Genomic DNA, 12887 nt, shown 5'->3' on the forward strand with positions numbered 1-12887 from the left:
TCACCTCCCACTTGTTTTCCCAGATGTCTACCTTCTCAGTTTGCAACACCTGACAGTCTAGACCCCTTTCCCTTCTCTGCCAGTTTATTGTTCTTGATTAAGATGCTATAGAAGCCCAAGGCCTAACATCCTCAAGTTACTCCTCTCAGTATTCCCACATATAAGCAAGATGCACACGCTGATAAACTTCATTTGTTTTTTCCTCTTGCTTATCTGCCTTTTGTGGTCTACTTGCAGGGCCCCCATGCAATGGACTTAGGATGGGTAGAGGAAAGATTGTATTCTGTCTCCTACAGTCCTCATACCATCAATTGAAGGCCTTGGGGGTAAAAAAGTCATCCTCCCTAGAGGAGAACTCTGGCAGTAGATGGCCCCTGGCCTCCAGCTGCAGCATCAAACCCTTCTGAGGTCTCCAATCTGCCCTACAGATCCCAGACTTGCCAGCCCCCAGTCATGTGAGTCAGTTCCTTAAAACAAAGGTATCAGACAGACAGACATCTTTTTTTTTTTTGTAGTTGTAGATGGACAGAATACCTTTATTTTATTTGTTTATTTTTATGTGGTGCTGAGGATCGAACCCAGTGCCTCATGCATGCTAGGCAAATGCTTTCCCACTGAGCCACAATCCCAGCTCAGACAGACATCGGTCTATTTTTCTAGCATAACTTGACTGATACAGACAGTTTTCTAACCTCCTCATCTAAAGGTGGTGGCTGAGACAGTGGCCTTTCTGGATGCCCTTGGGCATTTCCACACTCTGGGGTTCCTTGTGTATTTGTTCTCTGGCCACCCCAATGCCTGTGGAGCCTCCGTGGGTACTCAGCACAGCCCTTGAGCCAAGCACAGAGTAAGTGATGAATGGACAGGTGGAAAATACATGTTTTATTTATTTTAACAACATATCTTCTTTCAGGTAACTCTAGGATTTGACTAACATGATTTTGAAGCATAATTACATTTGAAAGTTAATTCCAAATTTATTTTTAGACATTTGAACAGGGGAATCAGTGGAACAAGAGCTAGAGAACATTTCATTAAAAACTTAAAGCTTGAGGCTGGGATTGTGGCTCAGCAGTAGAGCACTCACCTAGCACGGACGGGACCTGGGTTCAATTCTCAGCACCACATAAAAATAAAGGCATTGTGTTGTGTCCATCTACAAAAAAGATTCTCTCCTCTCTCTCTCTTAAAACAAACAAACAAACTTAAAGCTCTGCTAACAACTTATTAGTTCATTAATAATAATTTTGTGTGTGTGCATTACTGGGGAGTGAACCCAGGGATGCTTTACCACTGAGTACGTCCTCAACTTTTTTTTTTTTTTCTGAGTCCGAGTACTCTTGAATTTGTGGTCCTCCTGCCCCAGCCTCCCCAGCAGCTGGGGTTAAAGGTGTGTGCCACCACACCTGGCATCTCCTTAATAATTACAACATGAGAACCTCACAGGCCAGTCCCTACAAACACCCAGCAACCACCCTGAATCAGCAGCTGGGCGCCACTGCAGACTACTGTCCTGTGGGGCAGGGAGAGGAGGTAGGGACAGACAAAGCATCTCCATCTCAAAGCACCTCCATGGAGTGCCTGGGCACACTGAGAATGTTTCCACTGCTGCTCCGAGGACAGGGTTTGGAATTCCTGGAGAACTGCCTTTTGAGAAACTAGAAATAATTTCTTTAAATTCCGTCTCCAATTTTTCATAGACACATCAAGAAACCATGAACAATGAAGTTCAGCTGATGAAGGTTTTAATGCCAAGAACATTCTAGACCAAAAAATCAAATGAAGTTTCTTCTGATGATTATAAGGACGCTTTCTGTCACAGATGATAGAAACACTCTTTTCTTTTTTCTTTTAGTTCTATGGTTGAACTCAAGGGCACTTGACCACTGAGCCACATCCCCAGCCCTATTTTGTATTTTATTTGGAAACAGGGTCTCACTGAGTTGCTTAGAACCTCGCTAAATTGCTGAGGCTGGCTTTGAACTTGAGGTCCTCCTGCCTCAGCCTCTGAGCTGCTGGGATTACAGCTGAGCACCACCTCGCCCAGCCACTGTCCTTTTTATTTTTTATTTGAGACAGGGCCTAGCTAAGTTGCTGAGGCTGGCCTTGAATTTGTGATTCTGCCTCAGCCTCCTGAGTCACTGGGATTTCAGGTGTGCACCACTGGGCCCAGAGAACATTAGAAACACTCTAAAGAAATATCTAAGGCAGTTAAAAACTCTTCATGCAGTCAATGCAGTGAGCATCTTTTTTCTTTTAGTTCTATGGTTGAATTCAAGGGCACTGTCATCGGAACAGGATTTGACCATGCTAGCTACTGCGATACATTGGCACATTCTCGGGGTGCCTGCAGAGAAGATAATCTCATGCAAATCCTTATAAGCAACTGTCTCAAATTAAGTATGCTGCCAATAATGGAATCCAGATGATGACTTTGATAGCAAAGTCAAGTTGATACAAGTTACCAGAACATCCAAAGGCAAAGTTGGTTTTGCGGATCAGCACTCCTGACTCCAAGGCAGTGTTAAACTGTGTGCTGCCCTCAAAATCTGCAGACTTTCCTTGGAACAGGCAAAATATCTATATATTGATGTTATCTTTCACACAAGGTGTGTCTGTACTGATCCCCAGATGTTCGTACAGCTAGTCTTGGATGCCAACTCTGTCTTTGACTTGGGAACTGAGGTTGGTTTCAGCATGTATCTGATTGATGTTGACCATGGCTTTCATGTACCCAAGGATGTGAAGCTTAAATTTAAAGAGATCACCCATGTGATCCACTAACAGGGTCAATGACCTGCATCTTGTTTGGGGGTTCTTCTTCCTGCCAAGGAGGATGTAAGCCACTGGAAAACTTAAACTCTAAAATAATTAGTGAAGAACAAAACACAAAGAGTCAGAGATATATTCACAATAGTGGAACCCCTAATATGTCCAGTCCATACAAGAGACGGAACTAGACAAAGGAAAGATGGCTCTGGTGGTTTATTTAAGGGGTACATCAAAGGCAGGGATAAGGCTTCACGGGCAGAGTCTTGCTTCCTGATGATGTCTTGCAGTCAGCAGGTTGATTGGCATCTTGGCAGGTCACACCCATCTCAGGTGTTGCATGGGACATGGCAGAGCAGGATAAAAATTCACAATGTCTCTGGGCAATTGACCAGAGAAAATGTCCATTTGTCATTCCCAGACATCAGAGGTTTCTATCCACTAGACTTTGATGCTCAGTGACCCACACGCAACCCATGGATGGCTCCTGGCAATCCACCCAGCACTGGACTTCATCAGACTCTGCAGTGAGAATCACAGCTGAGCCAGGCAGCTGCTGTCATATTGCAGTTAGCATAATTGCCCACCCCCACAAAAAAATCATATCAAAGACTCTGATGGTAAAGATGAGTGGAGTCAATAAATGTTTACATATCGAGTGACGGAGTATACAAATCATTTTATTGCATACTTTATGCTCATGCACATGTAAATCTCCTGATGCAGAAAAGATCCAAAGTATAATTCATCTAGAAGTATACGGGGACCAACATGTGAAGGCTTGGATCATTGAGTGGATTCCAGAGTGGAACTCCACTGGATTCCAGAGGCCCACTCTCTATTATGTGTTATCAGGACCAACATGGCAACTATGTAGCAAATCCAGAACCATGGCTTCCTGCTGTAAGTGGAAGACCAGCTCCTTGGCTGTCTACCGATATCTTGTGCTTGGGAAATAGAATGAAATATCATGTGACAGCTTGTTCTTCCACGAACATCAATGTGTACAAAGCATTCCTACCACTGTGAACTCAGAGTTTAGCTTGCATTAAGGGATGGGGGGGGCATTTAACTTAATTACTGCTAATTTTATACTGTTGCTCACTCTTATAAATGTCTTACTCTTATAAATGTCTAAAAGTAAGGTTGGCACAAATGTAGCAACATAGAAGACTAGAAGATGGGGGGGGGTCACACTTACCTGAGTTCCTATGGAAACTATTTGAATATTTGTTTTACACGGATTTTTAAGTCACTTTCCAAACAAGCTACTAAAGCTCAGCTGCTGAGCAAGCATTTGGAATTGGGTCAATGGTCAAAGGAGCCACACACTCAGCATCGTGACCTGTTTTGAAAATCGAGTATCTTAAAATAATTTTAAAAAACTTCTAAATAAGTATAATTATTGAGTGCCTCATTTATTATCTTAATAGTTCCCTAAAACTTCCTTCAAGATGTCCCCGGAAATGAGGCAGGGAGAAGGTGACACTCCTACTGCACCTGCCTCAGCTGGTACCCATTGCATGGCTTTTCCGGCCAGTCCCTGCCCCAGGCCTCCCTCCAGTCACAGTTACTGGATCAAATTGGGGAAGGGATTGACTTCCTGTTTGTCCATGATCCTCACGGGTATGGAAGGAAATCGAATAGTACAGATGAGAAAGCTTTACAGTGAAGACCCCCTTTGCCCTGTGTCCTGACCTGAAATAGAGCTTCCCAGTGAAGGGGCCCCATGACCCACCAGAATGGCCTAAAGATGATTTCAGACTGAAGACATGAAACAGCAGACACAGGAGCTGTTCTGAGCTTCCCTTATCTGATGAGAAGCAAAGCTCTCTGAGAATAAAGCTGCCTTAAATCCCTTCTCTGGGGCAGCTTCCAGCCAGGAAGGAAACCATCTATCTGCACCAAGATGAACAGCTGAGTTAAATAAGCCCGTTAAAACCTTCCACGTAAGCCAGGCATGGTGGCGCGGGCCTCTAAACCCAGCTACTTGGGAGGTTGAGACAGGAGGATTGCAAGTTTGAGGGCAGCCTGAGAAATGTAGTGAGACCCTGTCTCAAAATAAAAATTTTTAAAGTCTGGGGATTTATTTCAGTGTTCCAGTGCCCTGTGTTCAATTCCCAGTATCAACCAACCAACAAACAGAAATATATATATTCACATGCTGTCCCACCAAATTTCTAACCTTCTGTCCTTTTTAATCACACTGATCTATAAACCATTTTCTGGATGCTTGAGAGCCACTCCTTTTTGGATGTTCCTGAATACTTGTGAAGTAAATTTTTCTTCTGTTCATTTGCCTGTTGATTAATTTGCAGCCTCCCACCTCACAAGCACTCAGACCCGAGTTGGTTGAGGAAAAGTTTTCCTCCCCACACTCGGATCCCCCATGTTAACTCTTTTCTGGTAATTATTACTCTTCTTTGAACTCTTATATTACAGTTTTCTCCTTACTATTCTGTAAAGTCTCAATTCATTTTGATTCTTTTGTTGCTGATCTTTACACTTTTAAATAACATCCTCATAACCCCATCCCTTCTTTTGTCAACTTAACCTGCCTCTGTATTATATGAGAATACAAATGCTTCTTCACTCCCATTGAGGTTCTGTCCTGATAAACTCATCGTAAGTTGAAAATATCGTGAGTTGAAGGTGCATTATGTACCTAACCTGAACATCACAGCTTAGCCACGCAGTGGACTGCAGTGTTAATTCTCCAGTGGTCGCGGGGCTGACTGTGGGACTCACCGATTCTTCCCAGAATCATGAGAGAGGTTCGTGCCACTTACCACTAGCCTGGGAAAAGATCAAAATTCCAAAGTCAAAGGGTAGTTCCTTCTGAAAGCACATTGCTTTTGCACCATTAGAAGGTTGACAACATTGTAACCAGGGGCAGAGGCACTTGTCTGTGATTCCAGGGACTCAGGAGGCTGAGGCAGGAGGATGGAAAGTTCAAAGCCAGCCTCAGCAACTTATCAAGGCCTTAACTAACTTAGCCAGACCCTGTCTCAAAATAAAATAATAATAATAAAAATAAAATAAAATAAAAAGGTCTGGGAATGTGGTTTGGTGGTTAAGTACCCCTGGCTTCAATTCCTGGTACAAAAACAAAAATATATTTACAAAGAAGAAACATTTTAATTTCAAAAGTTTCATCAGACATTAAGGGCTAATGATTTTTGTTTGTAATCCAATGTGTAATCAGAACAGAGTATACTTTACCTCCATTTCTCTGTATAACATGTTGGCAAGATATTATGTGACCCTCCCAATTTCTTAGCCAATTGATTTAATATCTTCAATTAATAATTCAGTGAAATGAAGTAAACCAATCTTAGTTGACCACTTAGTATCATAAATACTGTGATATACCATTTCCTCTGTCCTTCACATTAAAGGTTCTTTTACCATTGATAGTTCCATGTAGCTCAGTGTCCAACCAGGATCAACACAGGAATATGCCCTTCAACTTTTGTGGTGGTGTTGGGGAGGTGTTACCAGGAATGGAACAGGGCCTCACATGTTCATGATAAGCAAATGTTCCACCATTTATACCCCTGGCTCCCACTTCAACAATTTTAAAGCATGAATTTTTCATTTTCTTTGAATGCAAGAGTAATTGATGACTAAACTTTTTGAATATGTACATGTGCAGGCATGAAACCAAATACAGAACAAAGGCTGAGCCATTTATGAGCTTGAGCAAGCTGATGTGCTTATCACAGTCTAAGCTCTTTCTAAGTTAGCCACAATAATATTTTTTTTTTCATTTGGGGGCCATTTTTGAAAAATCACCTAGAGGGCTAGGGGTGTAGCTTTATAGTAAGAAGGCTTACCTAGAATGCACAAGGTCCTGGGTTCCATCCTCAGCAATGCAAAACAAGCAAACAAAATAGAACTAAGAAGCCACTCATATGAAAAGGCAGAGAAAATTTGTGTATATATATACAGAGAGAGAGAGAGAGAGAGAGAGTAGGCAGAATGAGACAAGAAGGTAGGGGAGGGAGAAATAACAGGGAGACCAACGTGAGGATTGCATACTTTGTTCAGCTGACCCAAATTATTGATCTAGGGACCAAAACTGATATGGTCAATAATTGATATTGCTGGCTTTTGGAATCCCACAATTTTTGGCCTCCCTTTTCTAACTCTCTAAGCCTAGTTACACAATTCTGTGTTCACATGTTGTCTAAGGTTCAAGTCAGAAAGTCGTTTTCTGAGACCCTTCATTCCTCCAAAATGATGTGTCACTTTGCTAGTCAAAGAAATTATAGTACAGGGTTTGACTGTAATCTCTGTAATTGCAAAAATGTGCTATTTCGTGAATTTTCTAGTGCAGGTGGATATCATGCAGACTGATCTGGAGTTGACTGTGTCCAGCATTCCTGTTGTTAAAGGAACAGGTGCACAGAGATGCCCTTGAGTCTTCCTCGGTGGAAACAAATAGTAATGCTTTAAGATAATGGGCAAATATCAGAACAGATTTTAATCCAAAATGATTTTGTACTGTGTGTATAAGAACAGGAATGAGCCAGGCGTGGTGGCACATGCCTACAATCCCAGCAGCTCTGGAAGCTGAGGTAGGAGGATCATGAGTTCAAAGCCAGCCTCAGCATCTTAGTGAGGCCCTAAGCAACTCAGTGAGACCCTGTCTCTAAATAAAATGTGAAAAGGGCTGGGGATGTGGCTCAGTGGTTAAGCGACCATAGGTTCAATTCCAAGTACCAAAAAAACAAACAACAACAACAAAAAAAATCAGGGATGAGAGCTGGGGATGTGGCTCAGTGGTAGATCACTTGTCTAGCATGCCCTGGTTCAGTCAGCAGCACAAAACAAAGAAAGAAAAGAGATAAGAAAGAACATGAGAGTTTTTAGCATTGCAAATGCTGGCGGACAGTAGTCCTTCTCCCTGTAATAGCTGTGCAGTCATCCCTTGGCTTCAGCAGGGACCAAAATATGTGGATGCTCAAGTCCCTTGTATAAAATGGCATAGTAGGGCTGGGGTTGTGGCTCAGCGGTAGAGTGCTTGCCTAGCACATGCGAGGCCCTGGGTTTGATCCTCAGCACCACATAAAAATAAATAAATATTAAAACAATATTAAAAATAAATAAATAAAATGGCATGGTATTTGCATATTAACTACACACGTCCTCCCATATACTTCAAATCATTTCTAGATTACTTACAATACCTAATACAATGCAAATGCTGTGTAAATCATTCCTATTGCTAAGAGAATAATGACAAGGAAAAGAGTCTGTACAGGTTCAGAACAGACGCAATGTTTTTTCACTTATTTTTGATCCACAGTTGGCTACAACCACAGATGTGGAACCAGGGACTATGGAAGGGCAACCCCATGTCTAACCCTTTTTGGTATATACCAGATGAGCACACAGGCACATCACAAGTGTCTGGTTTGAGTGAACTAGTATTCAGACTCAGGAAGAGATGTCTATAAGACATGCAGTCACAACTAAGGAAAGGGAGGAGACCTGGTGCTGAGGTTCAGTGGTGGAAGGCTTGCCTGACATGAATGAGGCCTTGGCTCCACCCCCAGCACTGGAGGAAGAGGGAGAAGGGAAGGGGAAGGGGGAGGGGGAGGGGGAGGGGGAGGGGGAGGAAGAGGAGAGGGAGACGGAGAGGGAGAGGGAGAGAGAGGTGGGTGGGGAGGGAGAAAGTATGAGTGAGAAGGTCTCTAAGAAAAGGTATTCAGAGTTTAACATGGAAATAGTCAGAACAGGGCTTTTGACCTGGCAAAAACCCCCATCCCTGTGTTTTCCCAACTTTGGTATTAATCCAAATCCTCTGGAAGCAAGGCTTCCATATAAATCATCCCAGTTAAATGTGAATATTTGTTAAATACAATTTCTTTCTTTCTTTTTATGGTATTAGGATTGAACCGAGGGTCTTGCACATGCTGGGCAAATGCTTTATCACTGAGCTATATCCCCAACCCTCTTTTTAAAATTAAATTTTAACTTTATATTTATTTTTTATCTGTTTTGTTCCTTACTAGGGGGTTGAATTCAGGAGCACTCTATCACTGAGTTACATTCCCAGCCCCTTTTTAATTTTTTTATCTTTTCTTTTGAGACAGAGTCTCACTGAGTTGCCCGAGCTAGACTTGAGCTTGGGATCCTCCTGCCTCAGTTTCCCAAGTAACTAGGATTACAGGTGAATGCCACCAGACCTTTTAGAAATATTTATCTATTTGCAGTGCTAGGGATATAACCAAGGCCTCATGCATGCTAGGCAGTCTACCACTGAGATACACCCTTAACCCCACAAGCCGTTCTTTACTATTAAGTGTGTCCCATTCAATAACTGGGATATACTTATAATAAAAGATATGATCTGTTGTTTGGACTTGTTGTTTGTGTTCTGGGTTTTCGTTTGCTCTGCTAGCTCCCCTCCACAGAGATCCTGCCTGGTCCATGCAGAGATCCTGATTCAGTGGATCTGAATCTGCATTTCTGACCAGTTCCAGGGGATGGTGATGCTGGAACATCCAAGGAGACTCTTTCAGAATCACAATTATAAAATCCTTGCCAATGTGATAATGTTGCCGTGTCCCTCTGAAGGCTCCCCTGAAGGACACTGTGAATGCTGGCTGTGTACCCTCTGCCACTGAGCCTGCTGGCTTCCATGTGTCTTCCCATTTCAGACAGAGATGTGAGACGCTCCTAAGAATCGACATGCTCATTTAATACTCCTTACATTTAAATGCTCATTTACATCTCATTTAAAGAGTTCGTTTTCCCACACTGGACACATTTTCCCATCCGTGGGAAATCTTTAGAATACTTAATCTAGAAGCACAGGGCAGGTGAAGGAGTTTGATGGATTCATGACCATTGCACTATTGATTTTGTCTGTGGATATGTACATGGAATAGTACATGGCATAAGTCACCATGGCACTTCTCAACATGCACTTCATATGAGCTTTATTCATATGCAGAAAATTTCTTTCTTTCTTTCTTTTTTTTTTTTGGTACTGGAAATTGAACCTGGGGTGCTTGACCACTGAGCCAGCCATTTTTATTTTTTTTATTTTGAGACATTCTCTAGATAAGTTGTTGAGGATCTCACTAAGTTGCCTAGGCTGGCCTTGAACTTGCAATCCTCCTGCCTCAGCCTCCCAGGTAGCTGGGACTACAGGTGTGAGCCACGATGCCCGGAGAGACATTAGTGCCTCATCGACATATCTGATTTAGCTGTTACTAAGCATTTTAAATTTGTCAATGTCTTGCTCCTTGGAGGTAGAACACATACCACTGGACTCCTGCTATTCTAATCAGCCAAATGCATCCCACCAGTGCTTAATGACTGATTAGACTTTGTCTCCTTCAGACAGGATATACATGGCATTGTTCCCAGGTCATGGACTCACTTCCCAACAAGTTAATTCTGGCTACAGGCCAACTGTGTTATTTGCTGGGACTGTCATAACCCTCTGTTGTCTGACCTCTCCCCTCAAATCCATTTGTTGAAATCCCAACCCCTAGAATGTGCCTTTCATTTGGAGGGTCTCTGCAGAGGTCATTAAGATAGAATGAGTTCACTAGGGTGGGACCCAGTTCAATCTGACTGATGTCCTTATAAGAGGAGATCAGGACACAGACACACACAGAGACATCACCATGTAAGGTCACAGAGAAAAGATACCATTCACAAGCCATGGAGAGAGGCCTCAGCAGAAACCAACTCCTCCAATAACTTGATCTTAAACTTCCGGCTTCCAGAATTGTGAGAAAATAAATTTGTTGTTTAAGCATCCCAGCCTCTGGTACTTTGTTACAGTAGCCTGAACAAACTAAGCCACCATGTGAGTGCAGATTATCCTTTCCAAAGAAGACTGAACAGCCACACATACCCAAGACATGACCATTAAAATTTAGGATCCTATTTGAAGAGGCAGGCAATTTTCACCCTAAGTTAACATTTGATTAGAGATCCTAGGTTGCCTCTCTCAACAGATTGTGCTATTTCATCCTTCAATTCCTGTCTGCCCTAAGCCAAATGGAGACTGCAAACAAGTACAAATCCTGGGCAGTAGACAGGAACTATCTTTCCACAGCTACTGCCCTCTCTCTGTGAATTAACACTTCCTTCTGCCAAGAATCATCCTTAAAGGTAACTGCCTTAATTTTTTTTCATTATTTTTCTCCCTCCTTGCAACAGGCATGATTTATTTCTCCCCAACTCTGCATTGATTCAAGACAGTATCCTTTGCTAATTTGAAGTGTGGTAAAATAAACAGGAAAAGATTTCTAATAGGGCTTGGAATATAGCACGGTGGTAGACTGAAAGCCCTACTTTCATTCCAACACCACAAATATGTATGTATGTATAACTTTGCTAATTAAACCAAAATAATGACAAGGAGACCTGTCTCCTTGTGCCTTTTATTTTCTCTAGGAGAATTATTTTCTTCACAAGAGTTTGTTTCTTGATCATCACTTTCTCCATATCACTCATAAACTGCTAGAAATCATAAATAAAATGAATGATGTAATTGTATAACTTGTACTGAATGTTGAAGATGCTTAGACAAATATTCATGGGTATACTCATAACCAAGGCTGTCACAGACTTTTCAAAGACTTTGATCATGCAGCCTGAACATTCTATTTATTCTGGACTCCCGCTTCTAATTGTCATGCTTACTTATATCACTGTGTCACTGTAAAATTGCAATCTAATTATATTAGTTCTCTAATATATATAATTTGCTCCATTTTTAGTTAGCTTCCCTTCTCCAAAAATAGCAATGGTTGTCTTTGATGAATCTTGCTGAGTCAAGCCAAACCTTATCTTGCTGTCAATTGCAAGCATATATTTTAGTTTTAAATAGAAACAGCTCACATCCCACTGCGCAGAAAATAAGGAGTCAGGGTGAAGAATGACGGATGGTTAGGAAATTAATTTCAAAAGTAAATGGATCCTCTATTGACTGACAGACAAAATGTAAGAACGAGAAAGAAAAAGCAAGATCCTTTTGCCGCATGTGCTGGGCCCTTGGATACCAAAAGTTCTCTCATTAAATAAAGACTTATAGTTTATTACTAATTTTATTCATTCTGAGTTTATTTCAGTAAAAATTGTATCACTTTTTTTTTAGGTGTTGATGGTCCTTTATTTTTTGTTTATTCATTTATATGTGGTGCTGAGAATCAAACCCAGTGCCTCAGGCATGCTAGGCAATAGGCAAGCGCTTTACCACTGAGCTACAACCCCAGCTCTTAAAGTTATATTACTTTTGAAATGTGAATACCACAGCTAAGGATGGCCATGACAATTTTAGGGGAGAGAACTTCTACGAGGACAAAGGTGTCAACCAGAGGTGGGGAAGGTCCCTGGTGCCCAGGTAGAGAGAGTGAGCTGGGAGCGGTCAGCTAGAATACTGAGTATGAGCCAGTGACTGCCAATCCAGAGGAGCTCCCAGGGCATGCCCTAGTGGACAGCCTCTGGAACTGATGGGTGCACTGCTCCTGATGGTTGACCAGCAGCCCACCCAACACCAGGGATGCAAATTCTCAGCAACCCCACCATGGACCCGCCCCCCCAACCCACCCCACCCCACACCCCACACCCCACACCCTACACCCCACACCCCAGACCTGCTTAGTCAGAAAGTGGGAGGGGCAGGTACTGAGCCTAATCTAATGGTTCTTTTTGAACAGCCCATGGATGATGCCTTTGGAGCTCAAGTTTGAGAACCACATGCTATTCTGAAACATGGACTGGGGCTGCCATGGTGGCACACACCTGTAATTCCAGTGGCTCTGGAGGCTGAAACAGGAGGATCACAAGTTCAGAGCCAGCCTCAGCAACTTAGCAAGGCCCTAAGCAATTTAGTGAGATCCTGTCACAAAATAAAAAATAAAAAGGGATGGGGTGTCACTCAGAGGTAAAATGCCCCTGGGTTCAATCCCCAATACTAAATAAATAAATAAGGATGGGGATGTAGCTCGGTGGTAGAGGGTCCCTGGATTCAGTCCCTAGTACCCCACCCCCTACACAAAATAAACCTGTGAGAACTCAAAGTACAATAAGGTCAAAATCTCTCTGTGTAAACTAATGATTGCCGTTTTCAAGAGGGAACATTACTT

Source organism: Marmota marmota, unplaced genomic scaffold, assembly GCF_001458135.2.
Source record: "Marmota marmota marmota unplaced genomic scaffold, marMar, whole genome shotgun sequence".
Classification (NCBI taxonomy): domain Eukaryota; kingdom Metazoa; phylum Chordata; class Mammalia; order Rodentia; family Sciuridae; genus Marmota; species Marmota marmota.